The sequence below is a fragment of the Carassius gibelio genome, chromosome A13 (genome assembly GCF_023724105.1).
Source record: "Carassius gibelio isolate Cgi1373 ecotype wild population from Czech Republic chromosome A13, carGib1.2-hapl.c, whole genome shotgun sequence".
In the NCBI taxonomy this organism is placed as follows: Eukaryota; Metazoa; Chordata; class Actinopteri; order Cypriniformes; family Cyprinidae; genus Carassius; species Carassius gibelio.
Window position 1 is genome coordinate 9,308,812 of NC_068383.1, and position 22,499 is coordinate 9,331,310.

The 22,499-nt window shown below is 38.9% G+C and overlaps 1 protein-coding gene across 3 annotated transcripts in view; it reads right to left on the reverse strand.

Annotated features, from left to right (window-relative positions):
* Positions 1-22,499, reverse strand: part of LOC128026060 (ADP-ribose glycohydrolase MACROD1) — a 517,908-nt gene that overhangs the window by 469,867 nt on the left and 25,542 nt on the right. The window lies entirely within an intron of this gene.

The following is a 22,499-nucleotide window of genomic DNA, read 5'->3' on the forward strand; positions in this document are numbered from 1 at the left end:
AGAAAGTACCCAAAGACATAAGCAAAACATTTTTAAAGAACCGCAGACACATGACATCATGGTTACGTCACAGCCTCCTTCTCATTCTCTCTCTAGATTGTCTATGCATTCAGTGCAGCCCCCTCCTGAGCAGTATGAACTGATCCCGTGATTATTCTCTGAGAGACTAATCCTCTGAGGCCCCTGCCGTCCCCCTTTCCTCTTCAGATGCACTCCACTGGACACACGATTCTCAACTACTCAGCCCCAAAACTGGGAAAACTTGTCTCAACAAAAGACACAGAGGAATCCTCCCCAAAAAAACTCCCACCCCCACACAAAAAAAGAAAAGGAAAAACACCGGTTCTCAGTCTCCCCAGCATCTCCCGTCACACCTCAGGAAGCAAAGGAGCGGAAAGCAGTCGTGTCCCAGGAATCCCGCTCAATATCCGCGGATTAGGGGCCAGGCCCCTCTCTGTGCCCTTCTCCTGGAGCCCTTACAGACTCCGAACCCCACAAGGAAAAGACAATCAAATAAACTAAAGTTTAATCCTTTATGAGCTCATCTTCTTTACCTGCCAAGCCAGGCCAAAGTAGCCAAAATGTGCTTAAAAATACATACTGTTCTACACTTAACTGTCTCTGTTGGCAAAGATGCTGACACTTGTGCACTGGTAAATCTGGAAGTTTATATGGCTTTTATGACAAAAAAATGTTTCCCAAAAGATGTTTACCTTGTCTGAATTTATGCAGCATCCTTACGGCAGAGAGCAGCAGCGCAAGAAATGCGTTAAGTTCATTTGCACATTTAAATGTGAGAAGTAATCACATGCCATTCAAAGCGCTCAGGTTGTTTTTGCCGCTGCTTTTACAAAACAATAAGCTAAATCATCACACCTGGAAGTTATTCTTGGAGAAAACAAATATGCAAATGACAAGTCAAAGCAAGAAGTCATCTAAAAGGTAAAACACTACAACTTTCGATTTTTCAGAATACCTAATTTCGCTAATGACCAATGATTGTTGCATGTAATTCTGAAAAAAATATATAATTTTGCATGTGCAAAACCCAAAAGTTGAATTCTAGACTAATAAAGATTGTGTCTTGAGAATGTGGTCAAACAATGACCTCCACTATTGTCATATCTTTCTGTGTGGTTCCTATTTTCACCTCTCTCCAGGGAATTGTATATAGACTGCCGGATCTCAGAGTGGCAGAAAAACCAGCATGGCTGGAGCTGTTTATCTAGCAGGATAGATGAACAGACGGTTAAGGGCTTGTTCGGTAGTCCCAGAGGACTGCTGGGTAACAGCGGACTCTCCTGTGGGAGAGAGTATTTCTGTGTGCGTGGCATGGTGAAGGTTACAAGCTCTCCCTAGTTAGCCCAGCTGGGTTTCGAAGGCCATGTCTTCGGCTTCAGAGCTCCTCCATCATGTGGCTGACTCCTGCATGCACAAACAGCTGTGAAAATACAAGTGTCAACCATGTTGAGCAAAGAGAGCTGATTCTTCCACTATTGACACTGTCCTCTGTGAAAATACAAGTGTCAACCATGTTGAGCAAAAAGAGCTGAATCTTCCACTATTGACACCGTCCTGTGTGACTGAAATGTTTCAGAAGCCATCTGTTGAAGCAGTCATACAAGTGAAGACAATGAATTTATGGTCATGCCACACGTGCTGTGAACAAGTTGATGTGAATGGCTGGTCAAAATGGTCCACAAAACTATTATATGGCATATTTGAGTGAACCAAGATATTTAACAAGTGAAATATGAAAAACTAGATTCAATGGTTAAAAGTGGGCATATACCAAAAATCTAGAATTGTTTAAATGGTAAATATTGGGCATTAAATACAAATATGTTACAGCACAAGCCTTTATTTCATTTATGTTTCACAAAGTTGTTTTGTTTTGGGCACATTCTGGTTGATACATTTTGTGAAAGAGGTTTTATAGTTAATATACAGTAACTGACAGTTCAAAAGTTAATATAAAAGTATAACAGTAATATTTTATTCAACTCTACTACAGTTTAGAAACCATTACACCAGTCTTCAAGTGTTACAAGAAACATTTCTTATTTTTTGATCAATGTTGAAAACAATTATTCAGCTTATTAATTTGTGGAAACACTGATACACAGAGTGATGAGTTCAAAACAACAGCATTTATTTAAATTTGTTGTTACATTGTTACATTAGAAATGTACCTTACCTAGTCTTTACTGCCACTTTTGATAAAATTAATTTGTCCTTTTTTAATGAAAGTTCAAAAAGCTTTTGAAAAGTAGTGCATTATAGGTAAATATATTTTAAGTCATCAAATGTTTGCCATGTCACTTGAGTTGATATTTTAGACATAATTAACTAAATGTAAACATTTGAAAGTGTGAACATAAAGCCAAAGGTGAATGTGGATCGACCATGCAGCTTGAGCATGCAGCAGCCAGCGGCTATAACGAAAGAAAGGCCGGTGGATTCGACGAAGAAACGGCCAGGGGTTGCGGCAACCACATGCACATGTGATGACCGAGGGCTGGACTCAACTTCATCCACAGTGAAAGCAGATCCAGTGCAAAGTTGATGTATTTCCTCAGCGACCAGCACGGATCAGCTCTAGGCATGACAAAGCGGATATCGTGCTCTTTTGGAAGGCCAAACAAAGTAGTTTCACTTTCACAATGAAACACAGCTTCTCCACAAAATGGCGCTGTCAGCATTAGAGTACATAAAAGGTAAGCCTTGTTTCTTTGTGCGAACAATTGGGCGGCGTTTTGCAAATCTTTCCGCATAGTGACGTAGAGATGTGGGGGCGTGGCAAAGTCTTTTAACTTTGATAAAGAATATCTCTTTGAATTTGAGACTTTAGTCTTTGCAACTTTACAGATCTTTCTTATGCACCAAGAGCTTGTATCAATCCAAAGAGAAAGGAACATTTTAAATTACATCATATGACCTCTTTAAATTGTGTTCCCAAGATGAACGAAGCTTTTACGGGTTTGGAACAAGATGGGGGTAAGTGATTAATGACAAAATGTTCATTTTGGGGAGGAGTATCCCTTTGGGTGTCTGAAAACTTTTGTGGCTACTGTAAGTTTTATACATTCAGTTCCTCAAGCCCACTCAGGAAGTCATTTTGTCTGGAACAAGTCTTTGGCTATATTTAGATCTCTTGATGATCCCACCTTACTGTTTAATTAAAGCTTTTTCTTAGGCACCCTGTAATCTCCATTCAGCCACATCACCTGCATGCATTGTTTAGACTTACAAGCTAGCATCCTGTTTGTGAACATTAGTTTGCTTCCGTGCATCCTGGTGCTGAGGATTTGTGGGATACAACAAACAATAAGCTGAAAACTATTTCCTGAAGAAAAATGTGAGTGGTGCTTGCCAGTCCAAAAGCGCCACCACAATGTTTGGGTTTTGTGGGTTGCTGTCCAAGCATTTGCTATGAGGTTGCGAAGGTGTTTTTTAAGTTGACTTACCATGTTGCTCTGGTGTTCTGGGTGGTTTTTAAATGGTTGCTTACTGATCCAAGTCAAAAGAGTCCACCTACAAGTCTCTACAAATGATATTCTGATAGATATGGTTCTGTTTCCTCCTCCATTGGAGGTAAAAACCAGGCAAATAACAGGCAAAAAAAGTACAAATCATATGATTTGAGGTTTCATTCACGTTCACAGCACACAGCGCAGGATGATATACACAGCGAAGTGTAATATTTGGGGTTAGGAATTTTGAACGACTCTTAATGCAATGTATGAGTAATAGTAATAGTGATGCATGCCTCAACAAACACAACTAATGAAAAGCGATGGAGAGAATTCAATTGACAGAGTAAAATTGTAGAAACCAAGACTCATTAAAAGACTCCACCAAAACTCCACTCATGCAAAATTATTGGAGTCATGTATGTAAATCTGACCAAAGGGAATAAGCCACCTCTTTTCCCAGACTGCCCAGACTGATAATACAGAGGGAGAAGCAGCAGAGAGCGAAATGAGGGTTTCAGCAGTGCGGTTCATAGCTGGCCCGGAGGAGATGCAGGAAGTTCTAGTCCCCTAGGTGGACACATGGGCCTCTATGGAGAGGTGGACTAGGTGCTTAGTAAGGGAAAGGCATAGAGTGGATCAGAAGAGCATGACATATAATTCAAGATAGAGTGCTCAGAAAGACATCTACACAGGTGTAATGTGATGTTTTTAAATTGAAGTGAAAAGGTTTATTGGCAGATAGATCAGGGAGAAGGATGAGAGTAATGTTTTCTTATCTTCTTTCAGTTAGCAAGGGTCTCTCTCTACAACTAAAAATGATCATTGTCTGTGTGCCTCTTTTTTTCATAATTTATCTTTTTTACAAAATAGTTCACCCAAAATGAAAAATTTTCATTATTTATGCACATTGTACATTTCCGTGGCACATCAAAAGTCAATGTATCACAAATCAGCTTGAATAACAGACATTTCTTGCTGGATGAAGGACCATCGCCTTCAACGACTTGCCCAGACAGAACTGTTTCTGGTTCCATCAAAACCATAGTTTCATCACAATTTCACCATCCAGTCAGGCACATAAACCATAACTCCTTTAAAACAGCCAGAACTCTTGGCGTTATGATTGATGATTAGCTGAATTTCTCAGACCACATTGCTAAAACTGCCCGGTCCTGCAGATAAGCTTTATTCAACATTAAGATTATTAGGCCCTTTCTTCCAGAACATGCTTCACAACTCCTTGTTCAATCTCTTTTTCTGTCCAGGCTGGAGTATTCCAATGCTGTCTTGGGAGGTCTTCCAGCTAGTTCTATCAAAAAATCCAGAATGCAGCAGCAATATTCCTTTTTAATGAGTTAAAAAAAGAATGCACTTCACACCTCTGTTTATCAGTTTGCACTGGCTTCCAATTTTATAGCAATTTTGGATTAAAAAACATCACAAAAACATTACAACAACATCAAAAAAAATATTATAGTGCATTTTCTTTACAGTAAATTTCAATTTCTATAACTTTTTGATAGTTTAATATTTTGAAATTATTCCACTTCTGCCATAATCTGTCCAACCCTAGGTCTGTATTATAAATCGTTCATGAATTACAACAATATAACTCTGTATAGTATGCTTTTTATCTTAAAAAAATGGGGAGATGACAGACGACAGTTTACAACATGACAGGCGATTATTGGCCGATAGTGATCAGAAACAGATCAATTAGAGCACCTCTAGTCAACAGAAGTCTTTATCTGCAGAAGGTTGTTTTAATAGCAGCTAAACGTGGGCTGCAAGTCGTTCTTGACCCAAATCCACAAACTCACTAAACTATGGAGACTGAGGAAGAGGAGAAAAAGAGAGAGAGAGTGAAGGAGAAGATGAAAGCGTCCAAGCTGATCAAATTACAAATCAAATTAACATCCACTTACTTAGCAGATGCTTTTGCCTAAAGCGGCAAAATTCAAATGAGGAATACTACTACACAAGTGAATCCCTATAAATCTGGATGATCGGTTTAGGTTCAATTCAACATATAAACATTTGGATGTTGGCTTGATGATGATGATGGCTTTGTAGCGACTTCTTGTCATCGACTACTCGGCTCCGAAGCAAAAATCTAATGAGTGGATGCACCATTCAACATTTCCTAAGACATGGCATCAAAAATGTGTTCTGCTGAGAGCAGAGAGCAGGGAACGGGGTAGAGCGCCTATCAGAGCTGTTCCATCATGCATGGCAGACTCTATTCTAATCCTATTCACATCTCATTGGTTGGCTGGCCATAGAGAGGACAAGATGAGAGCTTTCTAGGACCCGGGCTAAAACGCTGCCTGAAGATATTGCCAGCAAGGCTGGTGGACTGGGGAGGAACTTCGTAATACCTGCTGCTCTCACCATATGTGGAAAAGTGATCACACTGTTTGATCAAAAAAGCAGGGACCGCTGGCGACATACGAGGCTTTCAAAAGCATATTAATGCCGGTTTCATACCGCATGCATTACGCAGTATGACTGATCCAAATGCCATTTTTTAGAGCGTTGAAGCTTCGGTAGTAATCAACACCGAATATTCGAAGCTTTGGAGGGAAGGGCTGAACAAATTCTTCTCTCAACACCGTTTCTACACCGGACAACATGCTGCAACAAAATACAATAAAGCCTATTATCTACACTGGATGCGGCGCGGCGTGTTGTGACAAATTCCCGACATTAAACTGCTGCTGCCTTCAATTTATGACATACTGGCACAAATTTCAAATGATTTTCAATGGTCTCTGTCGTGTCCAGTGTGCCACAACACGACAACTGTCACATCCGGTGTAGACGCGGTGTAATAAATGCAGGAATCTCAGTGTCTGTTTGCATTTTTATTATGTCGAGAACCATTTATCCAATCGCCTTCACGCGTGGCAGGAGTGTTGCTGCGGACCCAAGGGAGAGCAATGTAGCATTTTGGTGCAATATGGATACGCGACACGTTGAGAATTAATAAACTTTTAATAAACTACAGAACAACGTGAGCCAGAAGCGGCCCGCCTCAAGCGGACAGAGCTTGTATGCTCCGAGTAAAGACACTGCACGAGTGATACAAAACACACAGGTCTGTTAAGAGCAATACTTTTAATATATAGACAAATTATTATTATTAGGCTGAGCTACTGTAAAAAAATATATGACTGCCGTATTCGCAAATATTTTCCATGCACATTTTTTTTATATATATACCAACAATATACTATAGGCGTACTACTTTCTTCAAACTTGATGTGCTGTTGTGGTAGGCCAGTTTCAGATTCCCATATTTGGCACACTGCCTTTCTTGTCCTCACTCAATTTAAAGTGCACCCACACAGCTAAGGTCTTCGGCATGTTTGCCTTCTCTTCCAGATCAAATGAATCATGACATTCACTCATGGGTGATTCATATTCAAGCAAATGAGAACCATTTTGCGGGGGTTGCCATGAGTTTGGAAAAAATAAAAGAAAAAAAAGAAGGAATATTCCAATCACAAAACTGAAAAACTAATGCCAACCCATCGTTTCGGCGCCAAGTCCATTTTTGCTGTTCCCCTTACACTCAATTAAAGCCACAGTGCATTTTTCTAGATCAAAATTGACCTGATTAACATGAAAAATAACACATTATACCACAAAATCTTGTAAGTGAAGTGTTTCTTGTTACACAATTACCATATGAAAAAAATAGGGTACAACAGGTCTAAATGCACACCTTGAGATTTGCTTTTCACTACACCCATTGCCTTTCACTACACCCACAACGTATGATTAAGGAAAATATATATATAATTTGTATTAAACATTTATGGAGAAACAGATTTTGTGTGAAAATAAATTATACAAATGGGTTTAAAAATCTTCAAAATGCATGTGGTAGCAAGGGGGCCCTTTTACCCCACACAAGGTAAAAAACATGGGGCACAAGGCACACAATATAGATACAAATAAATTAGCTAAAATAGTTTTTTAAAATAATGTCCAAGTTTATACTTGTTCAAAACAACCACTTTAGCAAAGCTTTCCTGCTTATTTTGATAAATAAAATAATTATTTTTTTGTAAATATACGGTCATTAAAATATTTTAATATACAAGTATATTTTAAAATACAGAAAATTATTTTAAAAAGTAAAAATTCGGAAAGCACTGAAGGGAATACTATAATAATTTCATATAGATTTACAGTAATATGTTATTTACAGTAAGTCATGTTATATTCGTGTGTGTGAGACAGAGGGGAACACGGCCGCATTACAACAGAGTATACTGCCAATATCATAAACCAAAGCACATGATGATACTCATCTGTATTTGCAGTACACAAGCCGCGGTTCAGCTTTAATTAAATTACTGTTTTAAATGGTTTTAATTTGAGGTTTTAGGTTACGATATCATCAAGATGCTTTAATAATAATAAATATTGGTGATCGCCCTAGTTGGCTTAATGTCAGGAACGTCTGACTTGTACTTAACACTTTTATTCTTCCTGCTGTCTACGGATCTCTTATCACTAATCTTTTCAGATAACAAGGTGAACACATGCTTTCATGATTACAGTACACCCCTATCTCAAAAGAAACAGCCATAATAAGAGCTCTTATATGTTTTGATATTGTGTCTGGTTACAGCCAAGTATCATTACTTTGAAATGCGACTGTCAGTTCCTGTCTCTCTTTGGTACAGTGTATCAGTCATGAACCATCATGGAAAAGGAAGCGTGAAAGATACCAGATCTTCCACTCTGAGTAGTGAGAGGTGTCCAGGGCACTCATGTTTGATCTTTTCAGCTCTTGGATTCAGGTGGTGTTAAACATTTGGCGTCATACATGCGGGTACTTTTACGGGCCCATATCCATTAGCGGTTATTAGCATTCCAGCAGGGCTGCTGTAGATGTAACTCAAGTCGGTGAGTGGTAGACATTAAAAGCATCCCTTGGATAGGTCCCCAGTGGGATCTCTTCTCACAGAGCAAGGTGGCGGCCCAAACATACAATACTTTGTCCGTAAACAAAAACGAAGTTAGTCTGCTATAAAGTTCTCTCATTTTTCTATTCTTTTCTACACGGTTGAGGATGCAAGTATGCTCTGACAATGGGTGGAGAAGCATATCACTAGCCAAATTATGCATTTCCAGTATCATGGTGTATTATATGGTAGACTCACACAACACAATATCATTATTGATTCCTCTCTAGCTCTCCATCTCCCCGTTCCCGCTTGCTGGAAAAATAACTTAATTACCGTTCTGATGAAGCTCTCCCCGTATACAGACAGACACTTCATGCAAGGGAAACCCATTTCCATGACAACCTACCTGAAAAATGCTGTCTTTTATGAGCGAGATTAAAACCTTTTTCAGAGTTAAGTATTCCATCTCTCAGATCCAATAGAATTAGGTCGTGAAGTGTAATAAAATGGGTGGCGAAGGAGACTGAGGTATCGGATGAGGTAAATCGAGCTCCTTGCTTTCTCCTGCACCTTGGACTTGAGAAGCAAACTTTTCCAAAATTTGCTAAATCTATTAATAAACTGATATGATTACTTTGGAAACGGCTGACCTATACCTAGGCCATTTGAAACGCAATGAAAAGCGAATAATAATGCTGCCATGAACCAGCCAAGAAAATGTCACATCTGAAACTCTGTAATATCAGGGTATGAATATATTATTTAAACCTAAACTGTGGGGGGAGTGGGGTGGAATAAGACTCTCTTCCTGCCATTGTTCGGACTGACCCTGGATTAATCCTCCCATCAGAGCAAGTCAAATGTAATTACTGCCCACTTTTTCAGAATGGAGTTGGTGGCTGATCGCACACTTAGATTTCCAGTTGGTCAATTTGTCTAAACCCTTCTCAAGTGCCTGCGTTCAGTAAGCTCTTTCAATACAGGTGCTGAGGATACTGGACCTTCTTTAACCTCCTAGCAAACTGCTAGACCAGAAATGTGTTTTCTCAAAATGTGATTTCACAAAATATCAGCTTAATTACGCATCAAAGATGGTTAAAGGATGTAATGCTGCTTGTTGTAAAAACAAAAGTCAATGAACAAGGTGATTATGAAAAACGGCTACACTGTATCATCACCATAACACCTTTTTTTATATATATCATTTTAATGGGAGACCCCCTCGAAATGCGATTGGGCTAGTTTTGTGTGCGGTTTGGCAGGTTTTCATTAGACTGTGTGAACAAAAGCCAGAACCAATGCTGTAAAAGGTGTGTCATTGTGATGACGCATGTTATCATGTTTACCAGGTGTTTTGAAGGCAGATCAACATTCACCAAATTATACATGGGCAAACTAGCAGAGATCAGAGATGGCAGATGATAGAAATCTATCTGCGCTGAAGCTGAGATTGTTCGTCAGCTTAGTGGAATGGTACACGTCATGTTACAAATCTTTACAGGATGTGTGTGAACAAACAAATCGATTCCGGGAAATCACTGGCAGTGTGAATGAACCAAATTCAAACAATCCCGGGACAAATCATGGGACACATTATCCATTTATTTTCCAGAATTTCTGTGTGAAAGAGGCTAAACAGACTAAAGTTATTTTGCAAGGCACTTATCAGTGGGCACTTCAAAAACACAACACGTATTTCATGTAATCAGTATGCACTTACAAAGTGCAATTATGTCAACCTTCTCAGGAAAAATTGCTCATTATAGTCCGGCATGGCATTTGGAGAATGCTCTGTAAGTAAATGGAGAGATAAGGTCTGAACACTCCGCAGACAAAGACAACTTCCTTCATTTTGAGCTCGCCATCGCTACCCATGTGACAAAAAAAAAGTGATTTTGTCGGCAGGCTGTGAGCAAAAATAAAGATGAAAGAGAAGGAGACAAATGGAAAGCTGGAAAGCATGATCTCTCACTAAACATAGTTATTGAAGCAGGTTTGAGAGCAATGTCAGATAATAGGATCAGATTGCAGAAGTGTGTGAGGTGCTTCCAATTTCACCCCCCCCCCCCCCTCCCTCAGGACCACATACAGAGGCTCCCTACAATTATTTTAAACAGCCTCTGATGGGAGGGGGGGTAAAGCAACATTTAGATTCATTAACATCACTAACAATGTCCTTTCCTCTAGTTATTAAATGTCGCCACATACCAGAGGATAAGGGAAGAGAAAAAAAATCATAATTACAAGTCTGTCTGAATAATGTCATTCATTTTCTGAGTTGAATAGAGACTCTCCAAATATTAAGAAATAGATTTTTGTTCTTTTTTTTTTTCAGAGTGACAGTTTTTCTCCAGATAAAGGTAATTTAGACCAAGTTTTCAGGTTATAACAGGGGAGGTGACTACTTTTTCTGTAGAATATGGAGCCTTTGGACCTGCAGAGACTTCAGAGATAAAGAATGGGTTGTCTTTGATTCAGTGTGAAAAATTATCCTCAAGTAGGATATTTATCTTTCAGATAACAAATCTAAGTGACCAAATTCTCTAATATCCACTATCGAACACAATGGCAGGTCATTCAACATCAGCTGAGTGGTAAATGGTCATTAAACTTGAAGTCAGAAAAAGAGAGCCAAAATAAAATCAACTCTTTGCTTGTCATAGTGCATCCTGGCAAGTGCTAAGATAAATGGAGTAATACAAATCTAACAAAAACGGCCAAAGGCAGCATCCCATAGAAAACATTGTGGTTTGACTTCTCACACGCAGTCAGTTCAGTGTTCTGGTTTGTGCATTATCTTTGCGCACATTTAGGTTAGGCTTTACTCAGACTCAATTGCAATTTCTAGTCAATTGTGATATTACCAACTGAAATTCCAATCGAAATAGTCATAGTTGATCCAAAAGTTCCTAAAAAAAAAAAAAGCAGTGAAGCCTGCAATGAGCATAAGTCGACTGGGTCAATACATTCTGTCTGGGACAATTACCCAATCAGGACTAGAAGTGCAGCTCTATTTGAAAAAAGGAACACGGCAGACTTGACAGCAGCCTTGAGAATAAACCTCACAGGGAGGAGAATAAATGGGTGCCTTCATTTGCAGAACCTGAAGAAATAGCACCTGCTGCAATCTCTCCTCTTTCTAACTTAGCCGAACAGGGGAATGGGCTAGACTAGAGGAATGGGTGCAAATTGTATGCTTAAGTTGCAAGGGATCCAATGATGATGATGAAAATATGCCCGTAATGAGCATTAAAAACTGTTGACACATATAAGATAACAGTCATTAGCTAATAACCTCTTGAATAAAGAGCTGATGTAGTACCATAAAATGTATATTATCTGATTAAATCGTGATCTTCAACTGAATTTAGGGCTGCTCGATTAAATATCATAAGCACGATTATTTTGGTCAATATTGTAATCACAATTATTCAACACTATTATGAGGGGGCCATGTGACCAACACTTTATATGAAACATAAAGATTGACACATTTTTGAGTGTATTTGACCATTTAGGCATGCACCTCGAGCTAAAAGATTACTTTATAAGTCAGTGTTCTGTTCTGTCTCTTAGCGCTTATCTCTTCCTGAGGAGCAACACAAGTTCCATTTCACACTTTAAAAAAAAAAATGAATAAATATACTTCAATAAATCAAGCACGTCCCATTTTTCAAATGTCACGTTACATGATTTTACTGATTTGCATGGGAAAATCGAGATTTTATGTTGGTGAAATGGGGCCCACCATAATCGAAATCAAACTATTTTTTCGATGAATTGCAGAGCCCTAACTGAAATTCGATTCTTATTATTGATTCTTAAAATTACAAAATTGATCTTTGTCAGCGTTTTCTGCTTTTCAGTGTAGTCCGATTCAAGAATAAATGGCTTCTTTAAGATGGTTTTTGTATGAGAATTAAATATATACAATAGGGATGGGCAACTTGAGTCCTGGAGGTCCACTGTCTTACACAGTTTAGCTCCATCCCCAATCAAGCACACCTGCCTATAGTTTTCCAGGAACCCTGAAGAATTAGGTTGGATTTTTCAAGTGTGAAAGTGGAGTATCACAGTCATAGTATACATGCTTCGTCAATGTTCAGTCAAAAGCTATAACACTTGACCATGCACAAAACATAACAACAGGCTGAAAACATTCCCCAGACTTAGAATTACTCAATTTCTCAAATTCTGAACTCCAAATGGTGGTATGGAGGCTGATTATCTCCTTGGGATTAAAGGTCTCTCTCACTGCATCTGGTGATGAGTTCTCTTGTGTAGATCCACAGGCATTGATAGCTACGTTTCAAAGAACAATAAAGAGAGGAGGTAGGATACAATTTAGAATAGTACAAAGAAACTGCGTGGGTGATGTTAGAGTCTTTTTCATTGTGGCTAAGCACTAGACCTTTATATAGTCATAAAAACTTTGAGTCTGTGAGGGTATTATCCATCCAGACAGATCATAAGCAAGCATAGCTCTGAAAGTGGGCTGTAAATTAACACTCATTTGAAAATGCATCCATAATGCAGATTTTCCACCACCTTACTCCTGTTTTTAAACCTTTGGTCCACTAATATCGTAAGCAGACAACAGCACACAGCTTAAAATTCATGAAACACAATTTATGTGGTCCAGCACTGGCCTTTCCAGGAAACCTTTCACTTTTGCTTTGGCAGTTTCATGGTTGCAGCTAGGATGGCTTGACATTTGTTACCCAGGTGTGGATTTTTACACTCTTTCAAGGGAGATTATTCCTCTGTCAATCACAGCGGCATTCTGCCATAATCCGCTGCTGTGAGTTAAGTGACATCAACATTCTTCGACTGTTATTTGGTTGCATGATTGCACGCAATTAATGCATGACAGCTCGTGTATGAAGAGGGATTTTGGAGGCTCTGATGTCTCTTCAACAAAAGATGAAAGGCTTCTTGTCCTGTGATCCCTCAGGGATGGTCTGAGAGGTCAGATCCTCATGAACCTTTGGGCTAAAGGGTCAAGAAAGTAATTATGGATGACAAATTACTGGTTTGATTAAAGCGGATCCCTCCAAGCTCATTTCCCAATTTTCATCAATGACAATGGTTTCTCTCCTGGTCCCAGCAGTAGACTAGCAGCTGTTCTACCATGTGATTGACAAGGGGCTACAGAGAGAGATGGAGTGACTAATAGAAGAAAACAAATGTGTGAGCACTAGCCCATGCATATGAAACCCACTCAGAAGCCTCTGGGTTTTTCCATCGAGTGCAGGTGGGATGAAAGCTCATCCACGCCTACGTCCAAACCCACAGCTAATAAGAAGCCCTGCTCAGGACAGCTTGCCTAGCACAGTCCCCGTTAAGGTAATCGATCAATACATGACCTTTCTCTGACCAGTAAGGATCTGGTATTTACAGAGAGAGAAAGTAGACCTCTTCTTCTTCTTTTGTCCCACACTAAAAAATTAAGACTCGCTCTCAAAGATGTGGCCCAAACCCCAAGAGTTGAGCCAAAGTAAGTCAGGATGAAAAGCTGGGACACTACCTCACATGCTGCTCTGAGCATTCACAAAACAGGGCAAGCGAAAAAGGATATACCTGTGAAAGTAAATAAGATACTTAAATCCTGAACATAAACAGAAGATGTTTTACTATCTGAAGCACACATGCTTCCAAGCCCTTCAACAAAGGACAATTTGTGTAGAAGAGGATTCAGCCCAGGGATCAAGATAACCAGACTACCTGACCCAACCTGACTCTACTGAAGCCATGGCAGCCATCTGTCAATAGTGAAAGTGAAAGTTGTGACATTTGCCAAGTATGGTAACCCATGGTAATCCAAGTGCACACACACAGCAGTGAGAAGTGAACACACCGTGAACACACACTCGGAGCAGTGGGCAGCTATATATCCAGCGCTCTGGGAGCAATTGGGGGTTTAGTGCTTGCTCAGGGGCACTTCAGCCATGGGTATTGAGGGTGGAAAAGAGCGCCGTTTGTTTACTCCCTCCCCCACTTACAACTCCTGCCAGCAAGATACTCAAACCTACGACCTTTCATGTTAGAAGTCCAACTTTCTAACCATTAGGCCACATCTGCCCTTAATACACATGATGGCTACCCAAGTGCATACAAATGTAATCAATAAGTGCATATACTTCAAAAGTTGGATTTCAGTTGCAATAGAGCATGCCACATAAAATATTCAGTCTGTTTGAAATTTTACCAGTCAATTTTTTGCAAAGTCAGACTAGCGGACCTAAATAATGCAATCACAACTCGACTTTGTCCATCATGTACACACATTAATAAGACTACAATTGGCCTGGAAAAGACAACAGTGATGTGTATTTCAAATAATAAATTACAAATTGTCATGTATATTTGGAATGACTGTAGCTGGTCTGTGCAAAACCCGCTGTAGCTTGATTGTAACAGTTCATGTAAATATACTTCTTGAGCAAGCAATCAAACTTAAATTAAATTAAAATCATTCCATCCTTCTCAGTGATTTAATTCAGTGCTCCCCAGTCCTGGTACATCATTGACTTGATATTTTCTTGTTTTTTACTATTTGCTACTTCTTAATGAGGTCGATCAGTAAAATTTAAGTCGCTGTGTAATATTGCACCATAAATTCTATTAATACAAACCATGTTCAGTCCCTTCAGTGAACGGCAATCTCACACTTGGTACATTTATGTGCTGTTTAAATCAAGTTACAGTGGATTTTTGCATAGTCAAGCTATTAATCGGTCCAACCTTTCTTTTCAGAGCAAGTGCACAATGCAGATGCCAATTTTATCCGGACTAATGTGTACACATGCTAGATGAAACAGAGTTACAATCTCATTATCTAGATCTGTTAGCTTGACTACAAAAAAGACTAAAGACTTAAAGAATTTGAACTGATTTAAAAATTCCCACACGAATTTGAACTGGAATTAGAGGAAATAGACTTTCCTCAATGCAGAAAATTCTACAAGTTTGTATTGCAGAAATATGAATTTATTTTCATTTCAGTTTATCTTACCTCTACTTCCTTAAAGTAAAATTCAAAGCAAATTCAGCAATTCTGAAAACTGTTCTACCTAAATTAAAATTCCGAAAGTGATTTGGAATTTAAAGAGTGTAAATTCTGAACGGTGCACAACCACCATTAAAATACTATTTGTTTTGGTCCAAACCTTTAAAGATAATGGAAACACACCAAAAGATGAAACTACCATTGGACATACCACTTTAAATCATCTACCAGACTAGAACTTATACATAAACCATCTACCAGACTTAACTCATCTGTGACTACTTGGAGGCTGGCAGGTTTTTTGCAGATCACATATAAGCAGAATAGACTCCGTGGCGACAGAAGAGATTACATCATGTTACGTCCTAAATTACGTCCAGGGGAGGAAGATGAGACCTGAGGAGGAGAAGGAAGAATTATATTGTTCAGGGGGCAGGGGCATAATCAGTGGCTCCCAGACGCCATGTGGACACATGGCAGCTTTAGTTCCACAAACTTCAGGCCACGTCTGTCTAAAAAGAAGAAAAAGTGAGCTCTCCATGTCACGCTTGATCAGAGCCCTGAAATTTGCCCATTCTCCTCAGCTAACGAAACCAGCTCTCGTCCAAACCCCTCCCCGCATCCAACCCTCTCAGGCTTCGCGGGGCAGGCATGCAGGCTGCCGTGTTCATTACCAGAACACAGGAGTTGCCACAAAGACTGCCATGCTGCGTACACAATGGGATAGGGAGGAAGCCAGGCTTGCCCAGAGTCAGGGCTGTGTGCAATTTTACTCTATTATACCTACACCCATAGCCATAGGGGCGATGCAGTCCTTCCTTTGATTCCTTTCCCTCCCCTCCACCTTTCTATTTCCTTCATTCCACAAGAAAGACACAGCTGTCCCTTCTTTCTCTACTCTCAGCTGTATTAACACCTACAGAGATAAGGCAGATGAGTGACGGGGGGTGACAGCTCGGTGATGATCCAGGCATGCAGCACACTGCACGTGAACAACAAGATGTTACCATGGTGAAATTTCAGACTGCTGCTGTCTGTGCGAAAAGCAAATTAACCTGAACGTTCAGGATAGAGGGTTTGATCTGACGTGCACTAAGCAGTTGGACAGGGATTGATTTAACTGATGGGATTGCCTTGAGCTCTATTACAGAGGAGTCTCATTCTAAGCACTTTTGATAGATCTGTCATTGATTTGATTGATTAGAAATGACAGGGGAGAGGGGTCAGTTGAGTGTTCAATGAATATTTAATCATGCTCCTGTAGTTTTGGCCAGAAAGACAGAACTGCAGATAAGAAGAGATCAATGTTCCTTTAAACGATAGCCGAGGCCTAATCTGGGTCTAGAACAAAAGCTGTTGTCCTACAAATTTATATGACCTTCTATATTATTCTTAGTCTTTTTATAATCTCTTCATTTAATTCTGTCAGTCTCTTGTCTGACCTGCATCTTAACATCTTCATCCACACACAGCACAACATCTCAGAACCACCACTCTTACTGCCAATAGACCTCAAATAAAATTATTCCCTTTGGCCTCTCGTGCAAAAGATAAGATTCGCTCTATCATTATAAAAGGTGGAATAAGTCCAGCAGCTCCCCTGCTTTGTGTGGTGGTTTAACCCAAAGCCTAACAATATACTCTGGAGAAAGCAGAGACTTAAGACACTAATAAGGAGTTGACGAGGACAGCAGGATCCGCTTAAATCCATCTTCAGCAAAACACCGGTAGGTATGTTTATCCACTAAATTAATTTGTATTTTTAATCTAGGCCTGGGAGTGGCATTAACTTGTTTGGCACTTACCATCAAAAAAAAAAAAAAAAAAAAAAAGCAGATCCTAAAATTTTTTTTAAATAAAAGATTAAATGTATTGAATATTTAATAAAAAGTCTATTTAAAAAATATTATACTAAATATAACTAAAACTACTATCAGTATCAAATTAATCAAAATAGATAATTATGTAATATTATTATCACAATAAAAAAAAAAACGTTGTTGTTAGCAAAACCAGTCTTAAACTGCCTTTCCACTTCACATGACATTCGGACATGACTGTCATATTTCTCCCCCTAGTATCAGTTGCACAGTACTTTCAAATTGTTCGTATAGCAAAGTAAGTTTATATGCATATAGATAAACTAAAGGTATGAGATAACACCTCACCTTACCACAAGTGTTTCTGTGCACACACACATCAACTTAGAGTCCAAAGGCTGAATGTCTAAGCAAGAAAACCGTTGCCAGAGCTTCTCCTCTCAAAGACTGTTTGAGGCATCATCTAGATTTTATCACTGATATCCATTTTCAGAGGGGGCCATTGCTCAGTCTATAGGGACAGTGAGACGGCAGTGATGGGGCAGGACTGCAGAGATAGGAATCGTTTGTGTCTCTGAGTGATGACCTTAGTCTGTGGGTCAGTTTGGAGGGGAAAGACTAGTGTGAGAGATTTCTCAAGTGAGGAACATGTTGTGAAGAGACCTGTGGTGTTCTGGGAGGGGTGTCAGGTTACCACCAGGAGTAGAGGAGCTGGTGTTAATTGGAAACTTGAAGGTCCTTTGTAAAGCATTTCTTCAGGCTACGCCTCCTCCCCAGGTTCATCCAACCTTAACGTCAGGAGGGAGACACCTGCCCTCCATAACAGCTGCCACAGAAACTAATCGAGACTTGAGCGCTTGGCTGAAAATCTCTAGGCTCTCTGACCAGAGGTAGAACCCACATGCCAAGTAAATTTATAGATGCATTTCAGTAGAGATGCAAGTCCAAGACCAGTGGGGCAGAAATAAAATAGAACATTTTTAGTTTATTTTTTATGCATACGTTTTTAATATACAGCTATGGTTAAAAAGGACATTAGTTAAAGAAAAAAGCATGTAAAGACACTGATGAAGTAAACTAGTAAATGATTTTGTGTCAACTAAAAACACACACACAGTCCATCCACATGCCTTCACACTGGGACTCCAGCAGAGCCATTATTGAGTTGGAGTGAAAGTAAAGGTCAGCAACTGTGGCACAGAAATAGTTATTACTGCTTGGCAATCTCCTTTTCTTCTGCAATTTATAAGTGCAGGAGAGAAGGAAACACTTATTTTTACTCTCCAGCTCTGCAAAAGAACCACACAGGTGGCCTGGGAAATAAAAGTCATGACATTTAATCACATGTTGCTGTGTTTAAGACTTCATTTATGCTTTTCCGCGCTTCATAATGGACATTTTCGAAGAAACTCAAACAAATGTGAAGAAAAAGCAAGTAATAAGAGTCCTTAAGTGGCTGTTAAAAATCAAATAGGCAGAATGGTGCTCCATTTTGAGAGAGAGCGGATATTCATCTGTGCCTAGGATTGCTCATTTATAAAATATGCAGGTTTGGCCATGGCAACACTGTAAACTGTCTGTTTGCTCATTTAACAATGTCTGGGGAGAGAAGCTATCAGGCATTCATCTTTTGCCTTGCGCTCTTTTTCGCATGGCCCGGGCTCCAAAGACAAGCCTAGCAGTCATAAATGCATATATGAATGGATAAAATCTCCAGTCAGTCAACACCTCTTCCTGCAAATGGCAATTTATCCCCGAGAAATGTCTTTTGAAGTCAGGGCTGCCTCTGTAACGCAGACACACTCTGTGGCAGTGAGCGGTGGTATAAATCAGCTCAACTCCAGCCACAGTGGAACGTGTGCCATTCCGGTTCAAGAAATGAAAACTTTTCCCGACTTAGGGGGACGGCCAAATCTTTATTTTGTTTGTCTACAGGGTAATAAAATGCAAGAAAAGGTCAAACTCAAGAATAGTCTCACTAGTCATCATTTGTGCCTGTTTTTTATGTAGCATACACAAATATGGATAACAATCTTGAACTACACAATCCCTCAACTACGGTATTTTCCCTAATGTTTGCCACCATGAAGCCAGCCAACAGCCCAAATAAAAACAAAAAAAAAAAATTTCCAAGACACAATATGAAACACTATCCATCTTGCCTTTTTGAAAAAAAAAACAACGTAATCAGAGGGTAGCGTTCAGGGTAATCTGTTAACCACTAATTATAATCAGAGCATTTCCATGATGAAAACCAGACCCAACCGCTTATGCCGAAGAGCAAAGCCTCCTGGAATGTGTTCCAATGGGCCATGAGCACGTATGTTTGGGGAAAGAGGTGAGGGAATGAGAAAGACTGTAAAAGAAAATGACACTGAAACGAATAGTCAAATAAATGCTTCCCACTGATGGACCCAGTTGGTAAAAGAGCCAAAACAATATCACCTTCAATTAGGCATCCATTCATGGTCAAGTGAGGAGAATGTGCGGTGCCATTAAGAAATAACCTTGTTGTTGTTTGGCTGCAATTGATGCATTTGAAGGACAAGGATGAAATCTTGGACTACTCCATTAAACCTCAAAACATTTCATTAACGGCCACTCCAGCTCCTTCTCAGATTGTCCCTGTGCACTTAGATCCCATTCCGAATCAAGGCCTCCAACTTCTTTTTTCAATTTGATTCAGATACATATCAGACAGTTGGAAGGATGCTTGAGCAATCCTTCTGGTTAAGGCTTCTGTTACATATCTCAACCATTTTGATCATCTCACCCCGACGTGTTCTTTATCTCCCGTTTTTAGATCTAGGCGGAACAAGGTGCTGTTGGCTTTTTGTGATGATTAATTACCTCACGTCTTTGCTTTCTGATTTTTTCTGCTCTTTTCTCCGAAAACACTTTACTGAAGAATACAGCTAAAAGCGCATCCTTTCACGCCTCCCAACCAACACCCCACAAAACAGGAGTCATGTGACCGGACAGACAATGTTTTTCAAGGGAAAAAAATAGGCGGAGGCTGCGTTTACTAAGGCCAACAAGGAATACATGAATAGATAAGTGGAAATCTGGTTTTCATCTTTAGAAACGGGAGCTCAAAGGGGGCCATGTTGATTTTCCTGCATTACCTGTCTTGGCTGTCACAGGCTCTCACGATGCCCTTGTGTAAGGAGAGAGGTAAAGCCTGTGTGATGAATCACTTGGCTGATGTTAATCTGAGTCAGTTGAATGCATAAATATACAGTGATGTGACCTGGTGTTAGCCTGTATATGAGGGCTCATCCACAATCCACATTGCCATCTAGAACTAGATAAAACTTATGCAGCAAAAGGCCAAAACGGCCAAAGTATAAATTACAAAATACAAAAATCGGATGTGCCAATATTATAAAATCCATCAAATTTACCAATAAATGGCCAATATCTAAAAACACAGAAATGTCATTTTAAATAGTACATAACAATTTAGGCATAAAAAAAATGTACTATAAAAATAATGTTTTACTTAAAATTATTCTTAATGAAATATTGTGTTAATAAGAAATAAATACTGACAAAAAATAATAAATTTGACAGAGAGTAATAACTGTTATGGTTCCAACACACATGTATCTCTAAGAAAATACTTCATTAGCCTATTGCTTATTGTTTATGGTTATTGTTTACACAACTTACCATCAATTAAAAGTCACTATGAACAAATGATTGGCAGAGAATTACAAATATTTTTATAGAAAGTTAAGGCTAAAAAAATGTTTTAATTTAATTGAATTTTTCATTTTTTTAATAAATTGATTTGTGGGGGTGTTAAATTATTCAGCTTATTATCATTTGTGACTGAGAGCACAGTGCCACTCCTGGCCTCATATACAAGATGAGACCTGCACTAGTCACGAAAAAACAAACTCATCCTGATTTAGTTCCTTATATTTTTTGTTTTATTGGCTTTATTCAAGGATATTTAAATGCATGTAACAGGTCTGAAAAAAAAAACTTATGATGATACATTTTTAAACAAATAAATAAATAAATGTTTTAGAGGGAGGAAAAGCTGCAAGGGTCAGACTATAATTCTTACACATAATACATTTAAACCGTGCCTATATTGGCTTTTCTATAATGAATTTTTGAACATTCAACACATAGATTTTAGACTTGAAACTATCAGTTTCAAACATGGTAACCCTGATTTACTAAATAATACAGGCTAGCTGTGAGAAAAAAAGGTTCTAGTTCTCATTTTAATGTTATTTAGAATTTTGCAATGCCAACTGTAGCCATCATAGAGTGTGGAAACCATAAGGGAGACAACAGCAAAAGAAACTCCCCAAAAAAAAAAAAAAAAAAAAAAAAAAAAAATATATATATATATATATATATATATATAGCCTATATATATATATATATATATATATATATATATATATATATATATGTATATATATCAAAACGTAAAATGGAATTCACTTCCCACTGTATCCAAAATTTGCTTGGCTAACAGTAACAGCAATCTGTTTATCCATGTTAAAACTGCACAGCAGAACACTGTAATTGAAATAGCAGCTGGTGTTTATGAGTTTGTGAGGTTTGACTCGTAACTGAAAGACTGACAGTCAAAAGGGAGCAGTCCTGTCTTCTTCTGACCTACAGCCATCGTCCATTTAGTTTAGTTTGTGCTTTTTTCATCACCTCCATAGGGCCAACCACCGGCGCGGGCCATGTGCTCGATTTACAGAAAATGACAGCTTCTTTACCAGAGATGACAGGCAGGTCTGCTGCTGTGCCTGACATTGAGACTCTGGAGACAAGGCAGTGTGATGGTGTCAGTCATTACAAACCCTTGGAGATAGCGGACGCTCATCTCTTCCAGAAAGGACTGCTGCTCAATGTCTGATGTTGGCAAGTTTAGGAGAGCGTGTCATTTTTCTGAAACTTTATACAATCTTATGGGTAAAAATGTGCTAAATAATTGTTTTTGGGGGGGCCTTTGTTGCATAATTTGGAGCAGATAAACTGCACAAAATGAGGAAAATAAAAGCATATTAAAAAAAATTAAATGCGAGTAGAAAATGTGTCCACATAAAAGGTTATTGTGGTTTAAAGTTAGAATTTTGGACCAACTCTTGAATGGAAGCAGTGTAAAAAATACTGACCATGTTTTAAATTAATTAAGATGCATCAGGAGGCTCTTTGCGAATTGTAACCTAAAAAAACATTAAAAGCTTGTATTGTCAACACAAATGCCCCATTACACAGAATATCTGCAATGCATTCT